The sequence below is a fragment of the Rattus norvegicus genome, chromosome 17 (assembly GCF_021556685.1).
Source record: "Rattus norvegicus strain SHRSP/BbbUtx chromosome 17, alternate assembly SHRSP_T2T, whole genome shotgun sequence".
NCBI classification, from domain to species: Eukaryota; Metazoa; Chordata; class Mammalia; order Rodentia; family Muridae; genus Rattus; species Rattus norvegicus.
The window spans coordinates 93,816,102-93,843,919 of record NC_141550.1 but is presented as its reverse complement, the minus strand read 5'-3'; the positions used below and the strand labels follow the sequence as shown (position 1 = coordinate 93,843,919).

Sequence of the window (27,818 nt, the reverse complement as noted above, 5' to 3'; positions counted from 1 at the left end):
CAAGAGAAGGAATGAATAAAGACAAAGGTCAGAGAAAATAAGTGATAATTGGGTTAAGAGTACAGGTTTAAAAAAAGGCCAGGCTAGGGGCAGAGGGCAAGAAGCATTACACCATTGTCTGATGCCACAGGAAAAATGGATAGAAGGTGCAGATATGGCAAACTTAACAGATAATAGCCAAGAATCAAGGCAGTTCAAGAATGATAGCCTCACTGTTTCATTCAAGTCACAGACAGGACTCCCTGGAGAACAACATTTATTATTTGTGTGAAATACACACACACACACACTCACACACACACACACACACACACACACACACACAATCTTCATGCTTGTAGAAGTCAGAGGTCAATATCTTAAACAATATCGCCTTATTGTTTAAGACAGGGTCCTCCCCACTTCCCCCCCTCCTCTCCCTCCCTTACCTATTTCCCCCATTTCCTGCTTGCTTTTCCTCCTCTCCTTTTCCTCTCTTCTTCCCTCATGCCTCTCTCTGAGCCTAAAGCTCACCAACAGGCCAGACTCCTATCTCAAACCCCTCACTCCAGTGCTGGATTAAAGACTGCATTGATATGATTGGTGTTTGTTTGTTTGTTTGTTTGTTTGTTTGTTTAATGTAGGGACCAGAAATCTAAACACAGGTACTCAAGTTTGTAGATCAAAAATGTTACACACTGGGGTTGGGGATTTAGCTCAGTGGTAGAGCGCTTGCCTAGCAGGAGCAAGGCCCTAGCAAGGCCCTGGGTTCGGTCCCCAGCTCCGAAAAAAAAAAAAATGTTACACACTAAGCCATCTCCCCAGCCCAAACTTCTCTTTAAAAATAATTCAAGTTAAAGCATATCAATTAAATTAAATCATACAAGCAAAAGAGCATCTGTTGATATATGTGCTGCATTCTTACTTTCTGGTCAGTGCTTGACGTACTCACAGCCATCAGATGTCCAACCAAAGACTTTGAGACAGAAAGCACACTACAAACATTTACATACTTTTAATAATGTAGACAGCCTTCTAAATTTTATTCATAACGATAATCAATTTATTTCTTTGTCTCTATCTCCTTTGTCACATACTGCCACTGTTAAGATCTTCTCCTCAAGCACATGGAACCTTGCAACCATAGAGGGAACATTATAATCTGTAAGCCAAAACCTTTCCCCCTTTACATTTTTCTCTTGAGTATTTTGGTCACAGCTCTACAAAACTAACACAGAAAACTGATACCAGTGAAGTGGAGTTTGTATTGTGTCTAAGCCCAAACATGTGGTTCCTAAGCTTTTGGGAATGATTTATGAGACTGGAAATTTGGGAGCTGTAGGTTAGAAACTATCTAGAATGGTAGAAGCAGAGCTCATGAGTTGTTCTGGTGGGAAGCACAGACTAACAACAAGGATAGGAGAGTGAAGGCCAAGCTCATGACGTTCCAAGTAACAATGTGAACTCTAAGAGAATTAGACTAGAGGCAATGCATGTTACATTCTGGCAAAAACTTGTCTACAGTTTGCCTGTGTATCTAAGACTAAGGCTGAGTTTAAAAGCTGGGTCTGCAGATTTTTATCTCATGTTTATCCTGATATTGCATGAATTTCAGGGAGACTTCTTATAGCCAAGATGTGTCTTTCAGAAGGGTACCTATCAAGCAATTCCGTGACCAGGTCTAGACTTACACATAGCTAGGCTGTTTCAGCCCTAAGCATCACAAGTTTCCCACTGCCCTAACTTTCAATTTCTTTATATATTCTCACTCGCACTCTCCCTCCTCTCTTACAGAAAAATGTGTTAACTTGGTATTACTCCTCTTATGTTCTCTTGTTTTTCTTTTATACAAACAAGTAAGTGACCTGAGAGGATGCTGCTCCTCATAGAAAGACTTTACATCTTAAGAGGTGTCACTAGAATTTCAGCATCACAGGGCTTTATAAAAGTTTGCTGTGGCCTAGATATTCAACATTACAAATGTGGAGCTATGCTAATCCTCAAGAAGTGAAAAGAGAAAGAAATGGTGGTGTTGCTCCCACATTTATTCTGTATTGTGCATTTAGATTAAGTTAAAGTAGAAAACATGTTTGATGGAATATTTTTTAAGTTATGTGGAACAATGTGTGCTGTTCGAATAAAGAATACTTAGCTAAATATATTTAGAATAATTTTGTGTAGAAGGCAGAAATCTAAGAAAGCAACAGTCCCTAAATTTTCTTCCTTTTATATTTCAGGGAGTCAATAGCAATAATTTGGGGTGAGCTCGTTTTTCTTCCCAAAGAGATCCCTTGTTTCTTATGTAGATAGGCTTTTAGGAAGAGTTATTTGTGAGGCAGGGATATTAAAATTAAATGAGACAATCCATTCAGAACACAAATACCTGGCAGATTGGAGTAACTTATTAGCTATTTTCATCACCACTGAATCTGGCCCCCCTCTAGCTTTATTTCTAAGCACTACTAGGCCCTCATTTCCTGCCTCTGGTCTGTTTTCTAAATCTTAGAACTACTTTAAAAACATGTCATTCAGATTCCTTGAAATTACAAACAACATTCTAATTCATGGGAAATGAGATCCTCATACCTTTCTTAGAGTATGCAATATCCTCTACCATTTCATCATTCTGATCTCTCTATACAACTAACACACAGAACCACTTCCTCTACAGTTCTTCCTCAAAGGTATACACTTCCTCCACACTACTTCACTGCTTTACCATGTTGCTCTTGCCATGGAAATTACTAATAATTTCTTTTCTAAATGCCTGTATATAATCATTCATCACACTGGTCATATACCTGTATTCTTTCCTTACAAACTAAATTACACTTTCTTAAGAGACTCCAGGAGACCAGAGAGATGACACAGTGGTTAAGAGTACTGGTTGCTGCCTGGTCAGGTGGGTACTCCTGAGGCTGCAGAGCGGAAGAGACCACCAACACTGCCCACCCCTGCCCACATCCCTGGCCCAAGGGGAAACTGTATAAGGCTTCTGGGTTCCCGTACAGGAGGGCCCAAGAGCAGCAGGACCACTGCGTCTGAGACACCTCCAGAACCTGAAGGGATCTACCGGATGCACAGTTCTCTGCACCCAAATCCCGTGGGAGGGAGAGCTAAACCTTCAGAGAGGCAGACACGACTGGGAAACCAGAAGAGACTGCACTCTACACACATCTCTGAGGCCAGAGGAAAACACCAAACTCCATCTGGAACCCTGGTGCACGGAAGCTCCCGGAAAGGGCGGCGCAGATCTTCCTGGTTGCTGCCGCCACGGAGAGCTCGTAAGCAACACCCCACGAGCAAACTTGAGCCTCGGGACCACAGGTAAGACCAAATTTTCTGCTGCAAGTGACCTGCCTGGTGAACTCCAGACACAGGCCCACAGAAACAGCTGAAGACCTGTAAAGAGGAAAAACTACATGCCCGAAAGCAGAACACTCTGCCCCCATAACTGGCTGAAAGAAAACAGGAAAACAGGTCTACAGCACTCCTGACACACAGGCTTATAGGACAGTCTAGCCACTATCAGAAATAGCAGAACAAAGTAACACTAGAGGTAATCTGATGGCGAGAGGCAAGCGCAGGAACCCAAGCAACAGAAACCAAGACTACATGGCATCATCGGAACCCAATTCTCCCACCAAACCAAACACTGAATATCCAAACACACCAGAAAAGCAAGACCTAGATTTAAAATCATATTTGATCATGATGCTGGAGGACTTCAAGAAAGACGTGAAGAACTCCCTTAGAGAAACACAGGAAAACATTAATAAACAAGTAGAAGCCTACAGAGAGGAATCGCAAAAATCCCTGAAAGAATTCCAGGAAAACACAATCAAACAGTTGAAGGAATTAAAAATGGAAATAGAAGCAATCAAGAAAGAACACATGGAAACAACCCTGGATATAGAAAACCAAAAGAAGAGACAAGGAGCTGTAGATACGAATTTCAAAAACAGAATACAAGAGATGGAAGAGAGAATCTCAGGAGCAGAAGATTCCATAGAAATCATTGACTCAACTGTCAAAGATAATGTAAAGTGGAAAAAGCTACTGGTCCAAAACATACAGGAAATCCAGGACTCAGTGAGAGGTTCAAACCTAAGGATAATAGGTATAGAAGAGAGTGAAGACTCCCAGTTCAAAGGACCAGTAAATATCTTCAACAAAATCATAGATGAAAACTTCCCTAACCTAAAAAAAGAGATACCCATAGGCATACAAGAAGCCTACAGAACTCCAAATAGATTGGACCAGAAAAGAAATACCTCCCGTCACATAATAGTCAAAACACCAAACGCACAAAATAAAGAAAGAATATTAAAAGCGGTAAGGGAAAAAGGTCCAGTAACATATAAAGGCAGACCTATCAGAATCACACCAGAAACTATGAAAGCCAGAAGATCCTGGACAGATGTCATACAGACCCTAAGAGAATACAAATGCCAGCCCAGGTTACTATATCCTGCAAAACTCTCAATTAACATAGATGGAGAAACCAAGATATTCCATGACAAAACCAAATTTACACAATATCTTTCTACAAATCCAGCACTACAAAGAATAATAAATGGTAAAGCCCAACATAAGGAGGCAAGCTATACCCTAGAAGAAGCAAGAAACTAATCGTCTTGGCAACAAAACAAAGAGAAGAAAAGCACACAAACATAACCTCATATCCAAACAGGAATATAACAGGAAGCAATAATCACTATTCCTTAATATCTCTCAACATCAATGGCCTCAACTCCCCAATAAAAAGACATAGATTAACAAACTGGATACGCAACGAGGACCCTGCATTCTGCTGCCTACAGGAAACACACCTCAGAGACAAAGACAGACACTACCTCAGAGTGAAAGGCTGGAAAACAACTTTCCAAGCAAATGGTCAGAAGAAGCAAGCTGGAGTAGCCATTCTAATATCAAATAAAATCAATTTTCAACTAAAATTCATCAAAAAAGATAAGGAAGGACACTTCATATTCATCAAAGGAAAAATCCACCAAGATGAACTCTCAATCCTAAATATCTATGTCCCAAATACAAGGGCACCTACATACGTAAAAGAAACCTTACTAAAGCTCAAAACACACATTGCACCTCACACAATAATAGTAGGAGATTTCAACACCCTACTCTCATCAATGGACAGATCATGGAAACAGAAATTAAACAGAGACGTAGACAGACTAAGAGAAGTCATGAGCCAAATGCACTTAATGGATATTTATAGAAATTTCCATCCTAAAACAAAAGGATATACCTTCTTCTCAGCTCCTCATGGTACTTTCTCCAAAATTGACCATATAATTGGTCAAAAAACGGTCTCAGCAGGTACAGAAAGATAGAAATAATCCCATGCGTGCTATCGGACCACCACGGCCTAAAACTGGTCTTCAATAACAATAAGGGAAGAATGCCCACATATACGTGGAAATTGAACAATGCTCTCCTCAATGATAACCTGGTCAAGGAAGAAATAAAGAAAGAAATTAAAGACTTTTTAGAATTTAATGAAAATGAAGGTACAACATACCCAAACTTATGGGACACAATGAAAGCTGTGCTAAGAGGAAAACTCATAGCGCTGAGTGCCTGCAGAAAGAAACAGGAAAGAGCATATGTCAGCAGCTTGACAGCACACCTAAAAGCTCTAGAACAAAAAGAAGCAAATACACCCAGGAGGAGTAGAAGGCAGGAAATAATCAAACTCAGAGCTGAAATCAACCAAGTAGAAACAAAAAGGACCATAGAAAGAATCAAAAGAACCAAAAGTTGGTTCTTTGAGAAAATCAACCAGATAGATAAACCCTTAGCCAGATTAATGAGAGGACACAGAGAGTGTGTCCAAATTAACAAAATCAGAAATGAAAAGGGAGACATAACTACAGATTCAGAGGAAATTCAAAAAAATCATCAGATCTTACTATAAGAGCCTATATTCAACAAAACTTGAAAATCTGCAGGAAATGGACAATTTCCTAGACAGATACCAGGTACCGAAGTTAAATCAGGAACAGATAAACCAGTTAAACAACCCCATAACTCCTAAGGAAAGAGAAGCAGTCATTAAAGGTCTCCCAACCAAAAAGAGCCCAGGTCCAGACGAGTTTAGTGCAGAATTCTATCAGACTTTCATAGAAGACCTCATACCAATATTATCCAAACTATTCCACAAAATTGAAACAGATGGAGCCCTACTGAATACCTTCTATGAAGCCACAATTACTCTTATACCTAAACCACACAAAGACCCAACAAAGAAAGAGAACTTCAGACCAATTTCCCTTATGAATATCGATGCAAAAATACTCAATAAAATTCTGGCAAACCAAATTCAAGAGCACATCAAAACAATCATCCACCATGATCAAGTAGGCTTCATCCCAGGCATGCAGGGATGGTTTAATATACGGAAAACCATCAACGTGATCCATCATATAAACAAACTGAAAGAACAGAACACATGATCATTTCATTAGATGCTGAGAAAGCATTTGACAAAATTCAACACCCCTTCATGATAAAAGTCCTGGAAAGAATAGGAATTCAAGGCCCATACCTAAACATAGTAAAAGCCATATACAGCAAACCAGTTGCTAACATTAAACTAAATGGAGAGAAACTTGAAGCAATCCCACTAAAATCAGGGACTAGACAAGGCTGCCCACTCTCTCCCTACTTATTCAATATAGTTCTTGAAGTTCTAGCCAGAGCAATCAGACAACAAAAGGAGGTCAAGGGGATACAGATCGGAAAAGAAGAAGTCAAAATATCACTATTTGCAGATGATATGATAGTATATTTAAGTGATCTCAAAAGTTCCACCAGAGAACTACTAAAGCTGATAAACAACTTCAGCAAAGTGGCTGGGTATAAAATTAACTCAAATAAATCAGTAGCCTTCCTCTACACAAAAGAGAAACAAGCCGAGAAAGAAATTAGGGAAACGACACCCTTCATAATAGACCCAAATAATATAAAGGACCTCGGTGTGACTTTAACCAAGCAAGTAAAAGATTTGTAGAATAAGAACTTCAAGACTCTGAAGAAAGAAATTGAAGAAGACCTCAGAAGATGGAAAGATCTCCCATGCTCATGGATTGGCAGGATTAATATAGTAAAAATGGCCATTTTACCAAAAGCGATCTACAGATTCAATGCAATCCCCATCAAAATACCAATCCAATTCTTCAAAGAGTTAGACAGAACAATTTGCAAATTCATCTGGAATAACAAAAAACCCAGGATAGCTAAAGTTATCCTCAACAATAAAAGGACTTCAGGGGCAATCACTATCCCTGAACTCAAGCAGTATTACAGAGCAATAGTGATAAAAACTGCATGGTATTGGTACAGAGACAGACAGATAGACCAGTGGAACAGAATTGAAGACCCAGAAATGAACCCACACACCTATGGGCACTTGATTTTTGACAAAGGAGCCAAAACCATCAAATGGAAAAAAGATAGCATTTTCAGCAAATGGTGCTGGTTCAACTGGAGGTCAACATGTAGAAGAATGCAGATCGATCCATGCTTATCACCCTGTACAAAGCTTAAGTCCAAGTGGATCAAGGACCTCCACATCAAACCAGATACACTCAAACTAACAGAAGAAAAACTGGGGAAGCATCTCGAACACATCGGCACTGGAAAAAATTTCCTGAACAAAACACCAATGGCTTATGCTCTAAGATCAAGAATCGACAAATGGGATCTCATAAAACTGCAAAGCTTCTGTAAGGCAAAGGACACTGTGGTTAGGAGAAAACGGCAACCAACAGATTGGGAAAAGATCTTTACCAATCCTACAACAGATAGAGGCCTTATATCCAAAATATACAAAGAACTCAAGAAGTTAGACCGCAAGGAGACAAATAACCCTATTAAAAAATGGGGTTCAGAGCTAAACAAAGAATTCACAGCTGAGGAATGCTGAATGGCTGAGAAACACCTAAAGAAATGTTCAACATCTTTAGTCATAAGGGAAATGCAAATCAAAACAACCCTGAGATTTCACCTCACACCAGTGAGAATGGCTAAGATCAAAAACTCAGGTGACAGCAGATGCTGGCGAGGATGTGGAGAGAGAGGAACACTCCTCCATTGTTGGTGGGATTGCAGACTGGTAAAACCATTCTGGAAATCAGTCTGGAGGTTCCTCAGAAAATTGGACATTGAACTGCCTGAGGATCCAGCTATACCTCTCTTGGGCATATACCCAAAAGATGCCTCAACATATAAAAGAGACACGTGCTCCACTATGTTCATCGCAGCCTTATTTATAATAGCCAGAAACTGGAAAGAACCCAGATGCCCTTCAACAGAGGAATGGATACAGAAAATGTTGTACATCTACACAATGGAATATTACTCAGCTATCAAAAACAACGAGTTTATGAAATTCGTAGGCAAATGGTTGGAACTGGAAAATATCATCCTGAGTGAGCTAACCCAATCACAGAAAGACATACATGGTATGCACTCATTGATAACTGGCTATTAGCCCAAATGCTTGAATTACCCTAGATGCCTAGAACAAATGAAACTCAAGACGGATGATCAAAATGTGAATGCTTCACTCCTTCTTTAAAAGGGGAACAAGAATACCCTTGGCAGGGAATAGAGAGGCAAAGATTAAAACAGAGACTGAAGGAACACCCATTCAGAGCCTGCCCCACATGTGGCCCATACATATACAGCCACCCAATTAGACAAGATGGATGAAGCAAAGAAGTGCAGGCCGACAGGAACCGGATGTAGATCTCTCCCGAGAGACACAGCCAGAATACAGCAAACACAGAGGCGAATGCCAGCAGCAAACCACTGAACTGAGAATAGGATCCCCGTTGAAGGAATCAGAGAAAGAACTGGAAGAGCTCGAAGGGGCTCGAGACCCCATATGTACAACAATGCCAAGCAACCAGAGCTTCCAGGGACTGAGCCACTACCTAAAGACTATACATGGACTGACCCTGGACTCTGACCCCATAGGTAGCAATGAATATCCTAGTAAGAGCACCAGTGGAAGGGGAAGCCCTTGGTCCTGCTAAGACTGAACCCCCAGTGAACTAGATTTTTGGGGGGAGGGCGGCAATGGGGGGAGGGCGGCAATGGGGGGAGGATGGGGAGGGGAACACCGATAAGAAAGGGGAGGGGGGGATGTTTGCCCGGAAACCGGGAAAGGGAATAACACTGGAAATGTATATAAGAAATACTCAAGTTAATAAAAAAAATTTTAAAAAAAGAATGGAATGTGATGACAGAAGCCAAAAAAAAAAAAAAAAAAAAAAAGAGTACTGGTTGCTCTTCCAGAAAACCTGGGTTCAAATCCCAGTACCCACATATTACCTTACAACCATCTGTTAACTCTAGTTCCAAAGGATTTGACAAAGGATTCCAAAGGATTCTTCTGGTTTCTTTAAGCACTGCATGCATGTTGTACACAGATATATATGCAGGCAAAACTTAAGTTAAATCTCTTTTAAAGGATTTTTTTTTAATCCAGGTCTTAAAGAAAATCAATGCTTAATGCATGTTATAAACAGTAAGAAGTCAATAAATACCAAATCACTTAATGCTAACACTTAATAGAAAACACTTGAATACTCGAATACTTTTAAGAAACTTTCCCAAGCTAAGGCTCTAATACAAACTTAGAAAAGCCTTTTTCTATTCCACAACTAACTGTGAAGTACTAAGAAAGGTGATACACAAACTCTTAAAATCCTTAGCCAAGTTTCCTATCTTTAAAAAAACCTTAGGAATAAAAGTTGATATTGGTCATCAGCTGAGTGGAACCTCTAGGAGGACAATCATGCAGGGTTCCTGTCTGTAAACATAATAGGGTATCATTAATAGTGCCAGGGATGGGTTCTTGCCCATGGACTGGGTCTCAAATTGGTCCAGTCACTGGTTGGCCATTCATTCAGTCTCTGCTCCATCTTTGTCCTTACACTTTTTATAGGCAGGACAAATTTGGGGTTGAGGGTTTTGTGAATGGGTTGGTGTCCTCATCTCTCCACTGGGAGTCCTGCCTGGCTTCAGGAGGAGGTCACTTCAGGCCCATATTCCCAACTGCTAGGAGTTTTAGCTAGAGTCATTCCCATAGACATAACTTCCTATCCCCCATCCCAGAGCTCTGGCTCACATCGTAGCTAACCAAAACGGAGGCAGAGACCCATAAGCAAACAGATGGAATTCAGGGAGTCTTGTGGAAGAGTTGGGGAGAAGAATTGAGGGGCCCAGAGTAGACAAGAACTCCATAGGAAGACCAACAGAGTCAACTAACTTGGACCCTTGGGGACTCCCAGGGATTGAACCACCAACCAAAGAGCATATGTGGGCTGGACCTAGGACTCCTCACACACATATATGTTGCATATGTGCAGCTTGGTCTTCATGTGGGTCCTCCAACAATTGGAGCAGGGGATGTCTTTGACTCTGTTACCTGTGGATCCTGTTCCCCTGATTGGGTTGCCTAGTGAAAAGATTGCCTCAGTGAAAGAGGATATGCCCAGTCTTGCAGTGACTTGATGTGCCAGGGTAGGTTGGTACTCAAGGGGGCCTCCTATTCTCAGAAGAGAAGCAGAAGGGAAATGGGGGGAGGAGTAAAAGGGGGTTTGTGATCTGGATGTAAAGTGAACAAATTAATTAATGGAAAAAGTTGGTATATCATTTATGTTATGTTAAAGATTACAATTCAAGGGGCTGGAGAGATGGCTCAGCGGTTAAGAGCACTGACTGCTCTTCCAGAGGTCCTGAGTTCAAATCCCAGCAACCATATGGTGGCTCACAACCATCTATAATGAGATCTGATGCCCTCTTCTGGTGTGTCTGAAGACAGCTACAGTGTACTCATAATAAATAAATAAAAAAAAAAAAGATTACAATTCAAAGCATACAGGCTTTTTAAAAAGTTCTTAAACTTTTATTATAGGCATATAGCTCTTCATACTTTCTGAAGAAACATTAAAAAATCATTTGAAGCCTAAACCTAATGCAAAGTGAAAATAATAAAATAATTTCTATAGCAAAATCATAATAATCAAGTTTTATATGTTTTTCTGACATATACAAAAGATTCCACAAAATAAGGTCTAGAAATCCTAAACACAGATATTCATAAGCCTTAAAGATACCTTGTATGTCAGGTAAGAGACTCGAACCTATAGTCAGTCTCAGAAAGCCACACAGAATGACCATGATGGGTTTAAAACCAACCTAGACTACATCTTGGAAGGTTAGACAGTGCAAGTTTCCTCTTATTCTTCCATAATGTCTACATAGACAATACCCCCTTTAAAGAAAGGATGAATTTAGTTGGCACAGCAAATATAGAAAAATGTTTCTTGTTATATTTCAGTCCAAGAAATCAAAGAGTGGGGTCAAATCAAGATGCAGTTGTTGAATCAACTGTTCTGTAAGCATGCGTAAAGCGGGCTAATTAAGGGAGATGAACACAGTGTCTGGGAGAACTGAAGCAAAAAAATATTTTCTGAGATAAGACTTTTCAAATTTAATCCACACTCATCATCACAATAAGTTTCTATCCCTATGTTGAGAATATGGACAGGTAAGCTTGGCATGGTGGCACACGTGTGCAATTCTAGCACTTGAGAGGTTAAAACATGAGATATGCCTCAAGTTCAAGCTCAGTGAGTTCTAGGATAGCTAGGGCTAGTGAGACACCTTCTTATCTATAATAATAATAATAATAATAATAATAATAATAATAATAGACAGACACATAAAGAAAAATAACATTATCCATGAATCACATACTGGAAGCCAATTGCTATAGGTTCCTAGGATACTCAGACATATTTTGGCCAATGAATTACATTCCTAAAACACACTTAAATGTTCAGGATATTAGTAATATACTAGATGAAATGTCAGACTAAAAATAAAAGATATTTTTGAGTTTTTGTGTTACCTCAAATATGTATGAACCCTCACCCCTACTTTTTTTTTAGAATCTTTGAATGAAGATTTATATTTTTTATTGGATACTTTTTTATTTACATTTCAAATGTTATTCCCTTTCCCTTCCATAAACCTCCTATCCCATCATCCTTCCCCCTTCTTCTATAAGGGTATTTCCCCACCTATCCTCTCACCCCTTCCCATCTCCCCTCCCTGACATTCCCCTACACTGGGACATCGAGCCTTCACAGAACCAAAGGCTTCTCCTCCCATTGGTGGCCAACAAAGCCATCCTCTACTATATATGCAGCTGGAGTCATGGGTCTCTCCATGTGTTCTCTTTGGATGGTGGTTTAGTCCCTGGGAGTTCTGTTTGACTGCTCCTTCAGCTCCTTCAATCCTTTCCCTAACTGGGGGCCCTGTTCTCAGTTAAATGGTTGGCTACAAACATTCACCTCTGTATTTGACATGCTCTGGAACAGACTCTCAGGAGACAACTTTATCAGGCTCCTGTCAACACACACTTCTTGGCATCAGCAATATTGTCTGGGTTTGGTGGTTGTATGTATATGGGCTAAGTCCCCAGGTGGGCAGGTTCTTAATGGTCATTCCTTCAGTTTCTGCTCCAAACTTTGTCTCTGTATTTCCTCCTGTGAATATTTTTATTCCCGCTTCTAAGAAGGACTGACGCATCCACATTTTGGTCTTCCTTTTTCCTGAGCTTCATGTGGTCTGTGGATTGCATCTTGGGTAATCCAAGCTTTTGGGTTAATATCCACTTATCAGTGAGTGTATTCCATGTTTTTTTGTGATTCAGTTACCTCACTCAGGATGATATTTTCTAGTTCCATCTATTTGCCTACGAATTTCATAAAGTCATTGTTTTTAATAGCTGAGTAGTACTACATTGTGTAAACATTTTCTTTATCCATTCCTCTGTGAAGGGCATCTGGGCTCTTTCCAGCTTCTGTCTATTATAAATAAGGCTGCTATGAACATAGTGGAGCACGTGTCCTTGTTATGTGTTGGAGCATCTTTGGGTATATGCTCAGGAATGGTATAGCTAGGTCTTCAGGTAGTACTATGTCCAATTTTCTGAGGAACCTCCAGACTGATTTCCAGAATGGTTGTACCAGTCTGCAATCCCACCAACAATTCACCCCCACTTTTTAACTGTTAGTTTGATATTGGTTTGCCAATTTGTTTTAAAACAGGGTCTAACTAATCAGCCCAGGTCACTCCAAACTTAGGATCCTCCTGATCTAGCCTCCTGAGTCCCCAGAACTGGGTGTATGTCATTAATTCCAGCCCATCTCCTACTATTCTTATATTCAGAAAATTAAAACTAGATAATTTCTAAATGTCACTTTGGACTGTGAACTTTCATGACAGTATACAAATAAAAATATGTAACAAGCATGAAGCTCCATTTACAATATTTCCTTAGTGTGAGTAAAACCAGATTTTGTCAAAATAACAATGCTAGTATTTTATTTTAAAAAAAAATGAGGAGGGGTTGGGGATTTAGCTCAGTGGTAGAGCGATTGCTTAGGAAGCGCAAGGCCCTGGGTTCGGTCCCCAGCTCCGAAAAAAAGAACCAAAAAAAAAAAAAAAAAAATGAGGAGTAGAGCTGGAAAGGTGGTTTAGCAGTTAAGAGCACTTGCTGCTCTAGCAGAGGACCCAGTTTCTGTTCCCAGCACCCCTATCAGGCGACTCACAACAAAAAAATGCAAGAATAATTATCAGATTATTATGTTTGGAAGCACCAGTAAAGCATTTTAATCTTTAAGAAATCCCAAGTGGAGGCTGAGGATACAGCTCAGTATCAGAGCCCTTGCTTGGCACTCAAGACCCTGGGTGCAACACACACACACACACACACACACACACACACACACACTCTCTCTCTCTCTCTCTCTCTCTCTCTCTCTCTCTCTCTCTCTCTCTCTCTCTCTCTCTCAAAATGCAGTAAAGTCCAAAAAGTAAGTGCAGAAAGCGGTGTAATGAGGAAGCTGATGGACATGCAGAGCTGCCCTACAAGTTACACCAGAACACCTTCCTTGCACTGGTCACACTACATTTCCCACTTCAATGGATGAATAACCAGAGGTTACAACAATGAGTGCATTTTATGAACTCATAAATATGTTTTGCTGCCCTTTTAAAGAGGCCACATTATTATGATAAAAAAGAGGAAACTGTTCTTACCACTGTTTTAATTTCGCACTCACCCAAACTCGATGTATTTAATAGTTCTGCTGCTTCAACACAATGAATTATGTCTTCTAAGGAGTGAAGACAACTATGGAAGCAATAAAAACTGCAGCAAGATCAAAAACAATGCCTTTATGAAATTCATAGACAAATGGTTGGAACTGGAAAATATCATCCTGAGTGAGGTAACCCAATCACAGAAAAACACACATGGTATGCACTCATTGATAACTGGCTATTAGCCCAAATGCTTGAATTACCCTAGATGCCTAGAACAAATGAAACTCAAGACGGATGATCAAAATGTGAATGCTTCACTCCTTCTTTAAAAGGGGAACAAGAATACCCTTGGCAGGGAAGGGAGAGGCAAAGATTAAAACAGAGACTGAAGGAACACCCATTCAGAGCCTGTCCCACATTTGGCCCATACATATACAGCCACCCAATTAGACAAGATGGATGAAGCAAAGAAGTGCAGACCAACAGGAGCCGGATGTAGATCTCTCCTGAGAGACACAGCCAGAATACAGCAAACACAGAGGCGAATGCCAGCAGCAAACCACTGAACTGAGAACAGGACCCCTGTTGAAGGAATCAGAGAAAGAACTGGAAAAGCTTGAAGGGGCTCGAGACCCCTTATGAACAACAATGCCAAGCAACTAGAGCTTCCAGGGACTAAGCTACTACCTAAAGACTATACATGGACTGACCCTGGACTCTGACCTCATAGGTAGCAATGAATATCCTAGTAAGAGCACCAGTGGAAGGGGAAGCCCTTGGTCCTGCTAAGACTGAACCCCCAGTGAACGTGATTGCTGGGGGGAGGGCGGCAATGGGGGGAGGGCGGGGAGGGGAACACCCATAAAGAAGGGGAGGGGGAGGGATTAGGGGGATGTTTGCCCGGAAACCAGGAAAGGGAATAACATTTGAAATGTAAATAAGAAATACTCAAGTTAATAAAAAAAAATAAGGGTTGGGGATTTGGCTCAGTGGTAGAGCGCTTGCCTAGCGAGCGCAAGGCCCTGGGTTCGGTCCCCAGCTCTGAAAAAAAGAAAAGAAAAAAAAAAAGAAAAAAAATAAAATAAAATGAAATAAAAACTGCAGCAAGTCACATTTGAGTAGATCAATGTTAAAGAATATTAAAAACATAAATATGGATTACTATATTTAATCATAAGACATCTCCAATGTACAAAATACAGCTAATTTTTAAAAAAGAGATAAGTATAAAGAAAAAAAGGCCCCAGAAAATAACAAGCATGTCAACAATCTGTTGGACAGCTCAGAGCTAAAAACAGTAAAGAGAAAATGAGAGTTAGTCCTCACTAGGTATAAACTGAATACTTCCAACCACTGTAGTATTTGACACTTTTAATTAATAAATTTGTCTTATTTATTTAAAACACATCTCCCAGGAGCTAGAGCAATGGCTCAGAAGTTAAGAGCACTTGTTGGTCTTGCAAAGAACCTAAGTTTGGTTCCCAACACGCATACACATTTAAATCTTTTTTAAAAATCTTGCAAGACAGGTGCTGTGAATCTCAGAACAGAAAAAAATACGCAACTATGATTGTGAGTGTGAGGTTAACCTGGGCTACAAAGTAAAACCCTATCTCAAAAAAGTCCAGAACATATTTTCCTCTTTCTTCTGCCTTTGTAATGACATCAACACTTTCTGACTTGACATCTCCCAGCTCCCTCTTAGTATTTAACCCCTCAACTCCATTACCCTCTTCATGGCTTGCACTTAAAACAGGGCAAGTACCCCACTGACACCTCCTGTGTTAAGAAAACTAAAATTGTCTATAATGGAAGTACACTTCCCCTCTGCTCTGGGCACTGCAACCTGGGATTTGCTCACAGCCCTCCCTGGAAACTACTCAGGTCAAGAGCAATGATACCTAAATGCCAAATTCCCCCAACAACCATGCTCTAGTACTTCTCTGACCAGATTTCTCTGTAAAATATAAAGCATATGAAAATCAATGATCCTTCTGTTCTTAACCCTCTCTTCTGACTTATGGGATCACATATATACTCATATATATACATCCTCTTCTGATTACAGCCTAGTCCTTGTCTAGATTCTTCTCTGCCAGCTCCTCATGTTGATGAGGCTCTGGATTCTACCCTCCTCCTCATTACACTGTGTGTCTGTACTCTCGTTCTATGAACTAAACCACTTCTGAGGTTTCAGCTATCAACTACATGTTCAATGACTTCCTAAATGCTCATACAAAGATGAGTTCGGAATTTCTTATTTAAGAGATAGCCAGAAAGTCTCTGGACAGCACCATGACACTAGAGAAAACATTCTTATGCTGGTACCATACAAGCCCCTCTAATAAAAGACTCAGTGCACTCAATCTCAGAATCTACCCTTTTCCAATGTAACTCCTCTGCTTACCTTCACTGGGGCGCCCAGCCTAGTCCTGGATTATGTATTTTGTCCAAGCATAATTAATAATGACACCCTTTGTTCTCAAAATACCATCTATTTGACCAACAAACTGTATGACTGCCCCACATACTCACCCATTCCTCTGAGGTTTTGTATCCTACTAGGTAAGTCCTCCTTAAACTTTTTGTTGTTTTACACACACACACACACACACACACACATATATGAATATATAAAAAAGAGTATGTGTGTGTATGCACGCGTGCACTCGCGCAGATATACATGTGTATGTGTGCATGACCTCAGAAACATCATCCATCTTTTTTGAGACAGTGTATCCCACTGTCCTGGAATTCAACAGTTAGGTTATACTGGACAACTAGGCAGGGGTCCTGTTGTATCTGCCTCCCCAGAGCTGCAATTTTAAGTGCATGCTACTAGGGCTACCATTTTTACATGGCTTCAAAACATATGAGGCAGACACTTTACTGGGTAACTCCTGAGCCCCCTGCCCATGTACTTTACTCCTTCCTAAGCCCCATCACTGTTGCTAAGAAGCTAGAATACCTTCACCTCCTCTTCTCAATGACATCATTACATCACCAAGTTCTCAGTCTGGGAAAAGTCACTATTCATGAGGATTCTCGAACATAGTGCTTCATTTTATCTACATTCAGGGTTACATTTACAGTTGTCACCTACTGGTCAGGTTTTGAGTAGGACGTTACAATTTATTATCAACATCGTACGTTCTCCACAAGAGCTGATCTTCTGGGGTTTATTATTTATAAGAACAAGTAATCCTAATATACTAGTGTTAACCTTTATTTTTCATGGTTCCTGCTTTGCAGATTAGCACAGTTTAATAGCTGGCCATAAGGACTTTCAAGCTAGGCAGACCCAGGTACTCCAGGTTGTGTAGTTTCAGGAAAGCACTGACTAGCACTAGCAGTACTATTGTTGTGATTAGCACTATTAAGACTGGTTTCCCAGAAAGCAGCTATATTTTGACTTTTATTACTTAAAATTGTTCCAACTCTGAAATTTTAAATTCAAAATTTTTATGTTTACCCCTTTTTCCACCTCTAGAATTTCATTACTACCATAAATCCGACATAAGTCCTGTTTTATTAAGATTCTTCACCTTCTCTACTCTCCACATGTATCAGCCTCAAGTTGGCTTGGCTTTTCCCCAATTGAGTAGGAGACCTGGGTGTCACTGCTTTGAACAATGACCCCACTGCCATCTACCATTCCTTGGTGTCATACCACTCTTCTTGCCAGGTTCTTCATTACACCATTCTTTCCTATTCCCATCCAGGTTCAGTTTACCACACTTGCTTTTTCGTCTAACCAAAGCAGATCATGGAGAAAACTACTTAACCATTCTGAAAACCCCTGAACATTTGTGATTTCAAATCTAAGAATATTTATCAGAATTCAGTAATTAGGTCACTAGTCCTTGTTTAAATTCATTCATCTCCATACAAGAGCTCTTTTCTGGACTCAATTAGCCACAAAAACCAAGAAATTCCAATACAGTAGGCTTAAAGTATTTCCCAAGCATACCCAACTCACATTTTTCAGTCTGAGCAGAAAACCTTGCTTCACAGAGAAAAGAGACAGCACCCTGGATGTTCAGCTCTACCTCAACCCACTGCCTTATTTCCTTTTCTTTTGCAAACAGGAAGACATTGTTATTCTTCTGAGTAACCCTTTTTACATTTGCTCCTGGGCCCACACCTCCCGCTTCTTTCATACTATATTCAATCAATTAGCACCTTTCTATTATAGGAAACATCTTTCCCTCAATTCACACAAGTATCTTTGACATTACTCCTTAAAGAAAAACATACTGGCCAATCCACCTCCCAGGTCAAGATTCCATGCACTGTCTCATCTTCTTTTCCAAAGTATCTGAAAGGCTATACCTACAGAATAAAGATGTTTTTACATAATTAGATTTATTTAATTCTATACAACTTGGCTCAATGAAAAAAATTAAACAACTACATTCCCCCAAACTGAAAACTGATTTTGTTTCTGTTTCATGTATTTTAAAAATTAAACATAATCAGCATCACTATTTATCCAGTTTAGACTCTGCAAAGCCTGCTTTCTTTCCTTTCCTTTATTCCATTTCTTAGGCTAGGACTACTACTGCTCACACTTTTTCCATCTTAAACTAACTCAGGGGGTGGGCTTCTCAAGATTAAATACTGAGTGCATATTCTGCACATCGTGATGTGCTATAAAAAGAATATGCTGTTATTATGCTGTCTTAAACAAAGTGAGCATGAGGTTAGATCACTGACTTATTCTTTAAAAATGGATGGGTCTCAGTAATCAATGCTTTCTTTTCTGATCATGAGTCATGAAGTACTTGGCAATCTAACATAATTTTTCTGAGACTCAGTGTCAAATCTTTCAATATACAATTTCTCAGATTCACCTCTATTCTTCAGTTTCGAAGGGTAAAATAGGCAATTTTACTGGGCATGATGGTGTACACCATTTATTTCAGCACTCAAGGAAAGGAGGATCACAAATTCCAGCCAACCATAAAGCAGTTTTAGGTTCACCTTAAAATCAAATGGAAAAAGCAAATCACATATTGCTGTCTCCACACACGCACAGCTTCTCTGGCTATAAACATCCCACACCACAGGTACATTGGTTACTAACAAACTTACATTGACAGATCATTCTCATCCCAATGTCACAGTTTACATTAAGACCCACAGTTGTACATACAACAGGTTTTGACAAATGTATGATATACACCCACCACTATGGTGTTGTACTGCCCTAAAAATCCTCTGTGTTCTCTGCCCATTTATTATTCCCTTTCTTCAACTTCTGGTTTTCTGTCTCCAGAGTTTTGCTTTGCTTTTTCCAGAATTTCTCATACTTGGAATAATAAAGTACATAACTTTTTCAGACTACCTTCTTTCATTTGGTAATATGTACTTCAGGTTCCTGTTTTTTGAAGCTTGAGATTCTTTTAAATACCACTTATTAAAGTGTAATTGGCATGACATGGAACACGCTGTATCTTTAAAGTTCAGTTTCAACATACGTGTACATCCATGAAACAATGGTCATAATTGAGATAGAGATGGTGGAACCTGTCTATCATTCCCTGCAGTTTTCTCCTACATCCTAGTTATCTCTCCCTTCAGTACCTCCTCCCTTACCTCATCTATACCTCGAGCATCCCTGATTTGATTCCTGCCACTATACATAAAAGCACATTTTCTAGATGGAACTACAAAGTTCATAGTGGTTTTATTTAATTGTAGGATTGTGATTGTGTATGTGTATGTGCATGCACGTAAGTGTGTTGGGGGTGTTTGGCTTTCTACACATAGCATAATTACTTTGTAGGATCTTATAGTCCATTACTCAACTACTAATTAGTAACCTACTATATAAATGGCTCTTTACTTTTCAAAGATTGGTAGAAACAGTTTTATAAACATGACTAAATGTATGTGGAATCCTAGTGTTCCTCTAATTTTTCCATTTATTTAATGGCTGGAAGCTCTCATTTCCTCACCACTGTGGGTTTCAATTTCAAAGACTAACATTTGAATGAAACAATGACTATCCTTTTGGAAAATAATTGTATTTCTTTCTTAACTAATCAAGATGACTGGTTTTAAGCATTAGTATTTCATGATATTAGGTACTTTTATTCCTTATTCTATTCTTTCCAGTGCTTAGACTTAGTAAACATTCAAAGATTCCGAATGTATCTCATCTCTCTCAAGCACTATAAGCAAGGCCTAGGGAATTAAGAGGTACAAGAACAAACATTGGTGAGAAGCAACAATGAAAAGGTAGACCCAATAAGAATAGAGATGCTGCACTGACTCCATGATCAGTTTGCAGTTACCCACTAATCTAATAGAGGGCAGATATGCTGAAAGTTTATTATAAAGTAGTAGTGATTTTCTGGTTCTTCATTGTAAAGTGTAGATCTCAGGACTACATATTTTCTGATACAAGTATTTTGTTGTTGTTTTCTTTCCCAGTACTAAAGATTAAACCCAGGGACCTGTGCATGTCAGACAAGTACTCTGCCACCCTGCCACATTCTCAATCCCATTTTCTCACAGCCTCACTAAGCTGTTAAACTGTCCAGGCTGGTCTTGAACATGTGATCCTCCTGCTTCAGTCTCCCAAGTAGTTGGGACTACAGTGATGCTCCATCAAGTTTTACAGATCAAAGTATATTTGTCTAATACTTTATATTCTGATGTTAAGAAAAAAATTCTCCATTTAGAATGTGATGGTCCATTTATTTCAAGTCATCTGTAATAAAACAAAAGAATTAAGATAATCTCTTTGTTGCTTATTAGAAAAGCATTTTAAAAATTCAGGTCATTTACATTGTAATTTCACAAATGGCCAAGAAAAGCCACATTTGATAACATTTTGGGAGCTTAAATTCTTTTCAACAGGCATCTAAAAATAATTTTTAAAAAATCAGATGAAGGTGTTCAAGTTAAATATAGCAGCAGACTATAAAAATACTCAGGAGTTCTGTATTGTATGGCTTTCTCTACAACTAAAACTAACAAACACATGGACTAAGTCCAATCAAATAAAACCAAAACTACATTTGGGAACATAAATGACTAAGTTGGTTCAAAACAACTAAAAAGAAAATGAACCAGAGAAACGGCTTAGTAAAAGTACTTTCTTAGCATGCTCAAAGCACTGGGTTTGATTCCCAACACTGGGAGGGAAAAAAAAAGAGGTAAACATGAAAGAAAAATTGTCCATTTATGGGCAAAGTGGTTAAGCTCATGGAATAGTCAAGGCAACATAAAAAAATCTGAAATGCAAAGCCACTAATATCTACTATGAATAATCTCCACTTGGATGTTTTATTTTATCTCCTAAAACCTAACCTCCCAGCCAAGCCTACTCTTCTCAGAAAGCTCTCCGTACCTTCCTACTCTATGGTTCTTGCTAAAGACAAAATGGTTGCTGTCCTCTACATCTCTATACACAATGTATTAAAAAGTCAATAACCTCTCACCACAGCCACAAATTCTTATGTCATTTCTGGCAGCATTACACTAATATCCCTAGAGTTGGTATCTGCTTCTGTTCCTGCTAACCCTTCCCCCACATGGTGGTATATTTTCCAATTAGCCATAGTATGGTTCCTTTGGAAATCAAGCTTGATAATATCAGTTTGTAATCAAAAAGAGGACTCCTCTCCCTACAAAGGCCTATGAAGCCTTTCAGAATCTGATCTCTCACCCTTTTAATCTGTCAGTACTCTACAACTCTTACTTAACTGGCTCCAACATAGCCAGACCAGACTTTCAGCTCTCTTCAGACTTTAGTCTCCACACTATTGCCTCAGGGCTTTTGCAAGTGGCTTTCTCACTGCACATCCTTCCCTCAGAAAAGAGCATGGATCACCCCTCACTTCCTTCCGGTTATCAAATGTCGTTTTTTTCCAGAAGACCTTTCCTAACTACCTCTAATCAAATTGCAACCCATTTCTGGCTCTGTCTTCTCCCTGCTTTTTCTCTAAGTCCTTTAATATCATCTGACAAGGGCATATTCTATTTACTTATGATCTAAGGTTCTTCCAGAAGATGAAGGGGGTATTTATCTGCTTACAAAAAGTGTATGGCTCACAATACACATATCAGATCTTTGCTAAATGCATGTATATGAAATTTATTGTCTGGGAAGTGTTTTAATGGAAACTAAATTACAGAAACTCATCTCTCTCTCTCAATATCTATATGTATTAGTATCAACGTGGATGACAGCAAAAAGCAACAGAAAGTTCCTTGCAAGGCTCTTTAAAAACAAATATCCCCTACAAATTAGCTACATAATAAAAGCTAAGAGCCAACATCTTTATTAGTATAAGGTTACTAGGTGTGGAATTTAAACGTAATGGCAGATCAGTGCCTTCAGGAAGAAAAAACTCAAATCAATGTGCCATATCAATCTGTTAAACAAACCCTGGAGAAAATGGAAAATGAATTTGATCCTTAAGGAAATACTGGCCAGAATTCAACACAAATGTGTATTCAACACGAGTCAACACCCTAAAATTTTTCTCTCACACCAGTAACTTCTCTCTCTCTCTCTCTCTCTCTCTCTCTCTCTCTCTCTCTCTCTCTCTCTCTCTCTCTCTGTGTGTGTGTGTGTGTGTGTGTGTGTGTGTGATGTTTTGCTGTTTTGTTTATCCTTTTGAGGATTGGATGAGGACACTTTTCTTGACTCCCTGAGCTCCAACCCTCCATCATGAACCCTCCGCCTCCTGTGGCAGAATAAATCTCCCTAGGTCATCTCTCTATTATATTAACATCTCAGCCACCGCTCTAGAGATGCGCGCGAACCACGAAGGGTTGTTTGCGGAGTCCCGCAGCAGGTGTCACGGGCAGGGAAGGGAGAGCAGGGACTCAGGAGCACCAGGGTAGGAATGACAGATGGGCCCGCAGCTCGAAGTGAGGCGCCCTGAACCTGTCAGCTCCCGCTGTCACCTGCAGGGAAGGACCCGGCAGGCTGAGGGGTAGCGGTGGTCCCGGACAAGCGCTCCCCGAGGTGAAGCGCCCCCTGAGGGCACTGGCCCGTCGCAAGAGCTGGCCGGTAAGTAAAGTTAGTATGGGGTCCGCGCCGCCATCCCATCACAGTCCTCGGGGCCGGGGACCGCCTTAATCAGCAAACGTGCAGAGCTCCGAGTGCAAGCGAACCCCGGCCCGGCCGAGCTCCGGGCACCACCCGTTCCCTCAGGGCGGCACGACCCCGCCCGGGCAGCCCGCCACCTTCCCGCCATGCCCCGCTGAAGTCGAGACCCTGACCCTCGAAAGGAGCCCGCTGCCGTCTTTACCTCCGTTCTCTGGTCCGCCGCGAGGCTCGCACCCTTGCAAGAGAATCCCGACTCGCCACAGCTGCCCGGCTAGCGTGAGCTCTCACCCCCGCCCCCTCAGGTAACCCGGGAAACCGGGAACACCACCCCTTCCTCCCCCTCCCGGACCTAGAACCGCTCCTCTGCGCATGCGCACAGGCCCCACCTCGAGTGCCTAGCGTCCCGCCCCGCCGGGAGGGCACGCCGGGGTCGCCGACGTGATGCGTGGAGAATCTCAGCCAATGAGAGGAAGAAGGCGGGACAAGTGCAGGGGGCAGGCCCTGTGCAGCTTCTCTGAGTTTCACTCCTCCCGGCAGCATAAAGCCTTGTCCAACCCTGAGACTCAGCCCCTGAAGTGCAAATAAAGGGTCTTCTTTCTACTGTAAACTTACGTTCACTGGAAAAGCTACTTCTGTGTTGAAGACTGCTCAAAGCGACTGACTGACTAGAACTTTACCATTATGGAATGATGAATGATCAGTAGCCAAAATTATCTTGGACTATCTTTAGGTCCTTTAAAAACCTCTTATTACCAACCTCTGTAGCTGACCTAAGATCTTAGTGGCTGTTATGTAAAACATTTGGAATGTATTGTTAGACTTAGCCAACGACTGGCTTTTCAGCAATGCTCAAAGGAATATCATCAGCGGGAGATTTTCCTGCTGTGCTGTAGTCTGCCCACCTGGTGTCCTTTTCCCTGTATTTGGCAAATATATTTATTTATGGTCTTTTGTTCTATGTCTGTAAGACCTCGTGTAAACCTCTTCCACAATAGAACGTATAATTCTGGGAAACTCGAGTCTGTATTACTAAGCAATATTCACTCAAAGTTGCCTCAGAATAAATTTTCCTTGTTTTTATTTTTTGTTTTGTTTTGTTTTCACGGACAGTATATGCGATGAATTGTTGTCCTATCTTCTGTTGAAGGTCAAAGGCTTTAAAAAAAAATAGTTGGGGCCTGACCCTATATTTCTGTCAAGAAACAGAAAGAGAGAAACTTGCAAAAAATTCTGAGTCCAGAATTATGGCTTGCATACATTGGGCCATGTGACAAAGATTCTTACATAAATCAAACTTTAGTCTGACTTTTGAACCTTCTCCTTGGCCCATGTGCTATGTGTGCACATCTTTGTAAACTCTAGGTTTAGCAATCGCCAAGGCAGTTTAGCAAGAATCCTCATATACACAATCACACCCTCCCTAGCTAACAAAAATGTTTCTGTCCCCACCTTTGGTATCTATTCATCCTGGCCTGCCTTCAACAAGAATCTTTCAAGGTTTGTGTTACCAAAATTTACCCCTGTTGGTATCAACCATGGTCTCCATGTTTCTTGACTATGAATCCCCACTTATCCCTAGTGTCTTTAGAACAAAGGCCAGCTCTATACCTGGGGTGGGGGTTGTTTTGTTTTATTTTGTTTTATTTTTTGTTACATTACCACTAGATAAAATTGGACTTTGCCGCTTTAACTTGTGCACAGCTGTGGTTTTCTCTGATGACTATTAATGTTACATACTTTAATTTAATATGCCAATCTCTTCTGAGTGTGAGAACCACAAGTTAAATAAAAGAATATCTGAGCCTCATCACAGACAGTCTAACTAAGCCTAAGATTGACAAAATGATGTTGCTATAGGCATTTGAACAGCTTAGGAGCCATCCTTTCTCATCTTCCAGCCATAACTTTGGCCAGCCTTTGAGATAACAGAACCATGAGGGGAAAGTCAAAGCTAATACTGATATATTTGGTATCATTTGGCAGTTTTTAAAGTCTTCCAATAATCAAATAGTCTATGGCTTGATCATGTAGCAGAAGAGTAAGGTGGAGAGATTACAATCAATGACAGAAAAACCATGGAGTCCCCATTTTCACCACCAAAGGATACATATAATAGTTAGAACATGTCTGAGAAAAGCCCATGGCATACATATGTGAGGAAAGGCAGGGGCTGTGTAAATGATTTATAAAGACTCACAACCCCCATGGTCCATGCTTTGAGCTTTTGATCTCTCTCCAGCTCTGGCTCAAACATTTCTTCCTTAATAAACTTCCCTTTCTTTCTACCACTATCCTATGTGTCCCTGGTCCAATGCCTTGCTCTAAGACACAAACCCTGGAAATCCCAGTGGGTAGCTTCCACACTGCATAATCTGTCTATAATAGTAGGGAATCACTGTAGACCTAAGGCCTCCAGTCACTTTTTCGCCCAGGAATTGAGAAATTAAAACAATTCAGGATGTTATATTCAAAGGCTATTTACCAAATGCAACTCTTAATTCCTCAAATTCCTTAATGGCCTGATGATAAAGCAGAGTATACAGTTACCCACTGATGTGGCTGAAGGGGTCTCTCTAGGAAAATTTCTCTTTTTAAAATAGCTTCATCTGATTCCGGTATTTAACCATTAACAGCTCATATCTTTGGGCAGAGGTTACCCACTTCCTCTGGCAGGCAGTCTCTTAAAATGCCAGTATTCTGGGGATAGGCAACATACAAAGTGCTAAGATCTCTGCCTACCTCATGCCAGGCACTTGAAACCCTACAATGTCTCTAAACACAGAGAAGAAAAGTAGTTACACCTTACTGATCACATATTTACCCAAGAATGAATCTACTCTTGTTCACCCAAAGTTCTCCCACCAATTTAAAACAACAAAGAAATAAACAAACCTTTTTAGTGAACAAAAAGTAACAGAAAATTATCAAGTAACAAGCTGCTTTTTGTTTCCCTTGGAAGAGAAATTACAAATGAATGAGCAAGGCTTCATTAACTGGAAAGAAAATGGAAGACATTACATAATGGTATACACTGACCCTCAAAATATTTTTATTTGTAAAAGGCCAAAATAATGGCATTTATGACATTGTCCACCATCATCATAAGGGATTTTAAAAAAGGCATTACAGTATTTATTTTATTCAAGAACACTTTAGAATTAAGCCAAGTATAGTAGTGAACACTGGTAATCTTAGCATTTCAGAGACTAAGGCAAGACAATCGCCACAAATTCAATGCTAACCTTGAAAACTTGAATTTGATTCTTGAATTTGAACCTGCACAACTGAAGGAAAGAACTAAATTCTACAAGTTGTCCTCTGACCTCCACATGTGTTTCATGGCTTGTGCACATGCATACGCACACACATACCAAACAAGCAAACAAACATATAAGTAAATGTAAAAACAAAACTAACATGGCATATTAGAATATTATAATTCAAGCATGATAGTACATGCCTAGCACTCCAGAAGTGGAGGCAGGAGGATCAGGAGTTCAAGGTCATCCTGGGCCACATAACCAGTTTGAGGCCCTTTCTTAAAACAACAAAAGCAAAAATGAGTAAATATGAATAAATAATAGAACACAAAGTATACACAAACTAAATCACTTAGCTTAAGGGATTTCAAATGAATATCAAAATAGTAATTGAGAACATACAAAGAAGAAAAACATCTAACGAGAGAAAAATGAATAATAAAGAAGAAAACTACTTATGTTTATTTGCTACCCTGGAGGACTTTTATAGCAGTAAATTGACAATAAAACTTGCCTCAGAATGAAAGCTAAAATGAGACTATAACATTAAGGCTTGAAAATATATACTGTAGAGTTCCCTGCACCCAAATTCCCTGGGGAAAAGAGCTGAACACCCAGGAGGGCAGACATCCAGAGGCTGCAGGACAGACTGCCACCTCTGCACACCTCTGCCTACATCTCTGGTGCAAGGAGAAACTGCACAGTGCCTTTGGACACAGGGATAGAGGGACAAACAGCCGCTGGTACCCATGGTATGGTCTGCACACAGGACCGAACTGAACTGGCCAAACACCTCCCTGCACCCAAATCCTGTGGGGGAGAGAGCTGGACCCTCAGAAGTGTGGATACTTCAGAGAAGTTAGAGGAGACTACCCTCTGCCCACAGTCCAGACCCAAGACGGAATTGCATAGTGCCAACTGGGCCCGCAGTGTGCAAGGACCTACGAGCAATCAGAGGCGGGACACTTTGATTCCTGCCCACACCTAGAGCTGGAAGACAGTCTCCAGAAGTGCCAACACACCTGAAATCAGAGCACCTGTTCTCAGGAAAGGCTGAAAGAAAACAGGAAAACAGTTCTACAGGAGTGCTGACACAGAGGCCTACAGCAGGGTCAAGTCACTCTCAAAAACAGCAAGACAAGCAAACACCAGAGACAACCCAATGGCTAGAGGCAACTCCAGGATCCTAAGCAACAGAAATCAAGACTACTTGGCATCATCAGAGCCCAGTTCTTCCACCAAAGAAAATACTGGGTATTCACCAGAAAAGCAAGATTTAGATTTAAAATCACATTTTGATAATGTTAGAGGACTTTAAGAAAGACATAAAGAACTCCCTTAGAGAAATGCAGGAA

The 27,818-nt window shown here is 40.3% G+C and overlaps 1 protein-coding gene across 4 annotated transcripts in view; it reads right to left on the bottom strand.

Annotated features, from left to right (window-relative positions):
• The window catches only part of Lyst (lysosomal trafficking regulator), a 196,021-nt gene extending 172,459 nt beyond the window's left edge, over window positions 1-23,562 (bottom strand). For 3 of the 4 annotated variants that reach the window (XM_087591609.1, XM_087591610.1, XM_087591611.1), the window contains exon 1: window positions 23,406-23,489. The gene's annotated coding sequence lies outside the window, so the exon portion shown is untranslated. 4 annotated transcript variants of the gene reach the window in all.
• Between the last annotated feature and the right edge of the window lie 4,256 nt (window positions 23,563-27,818).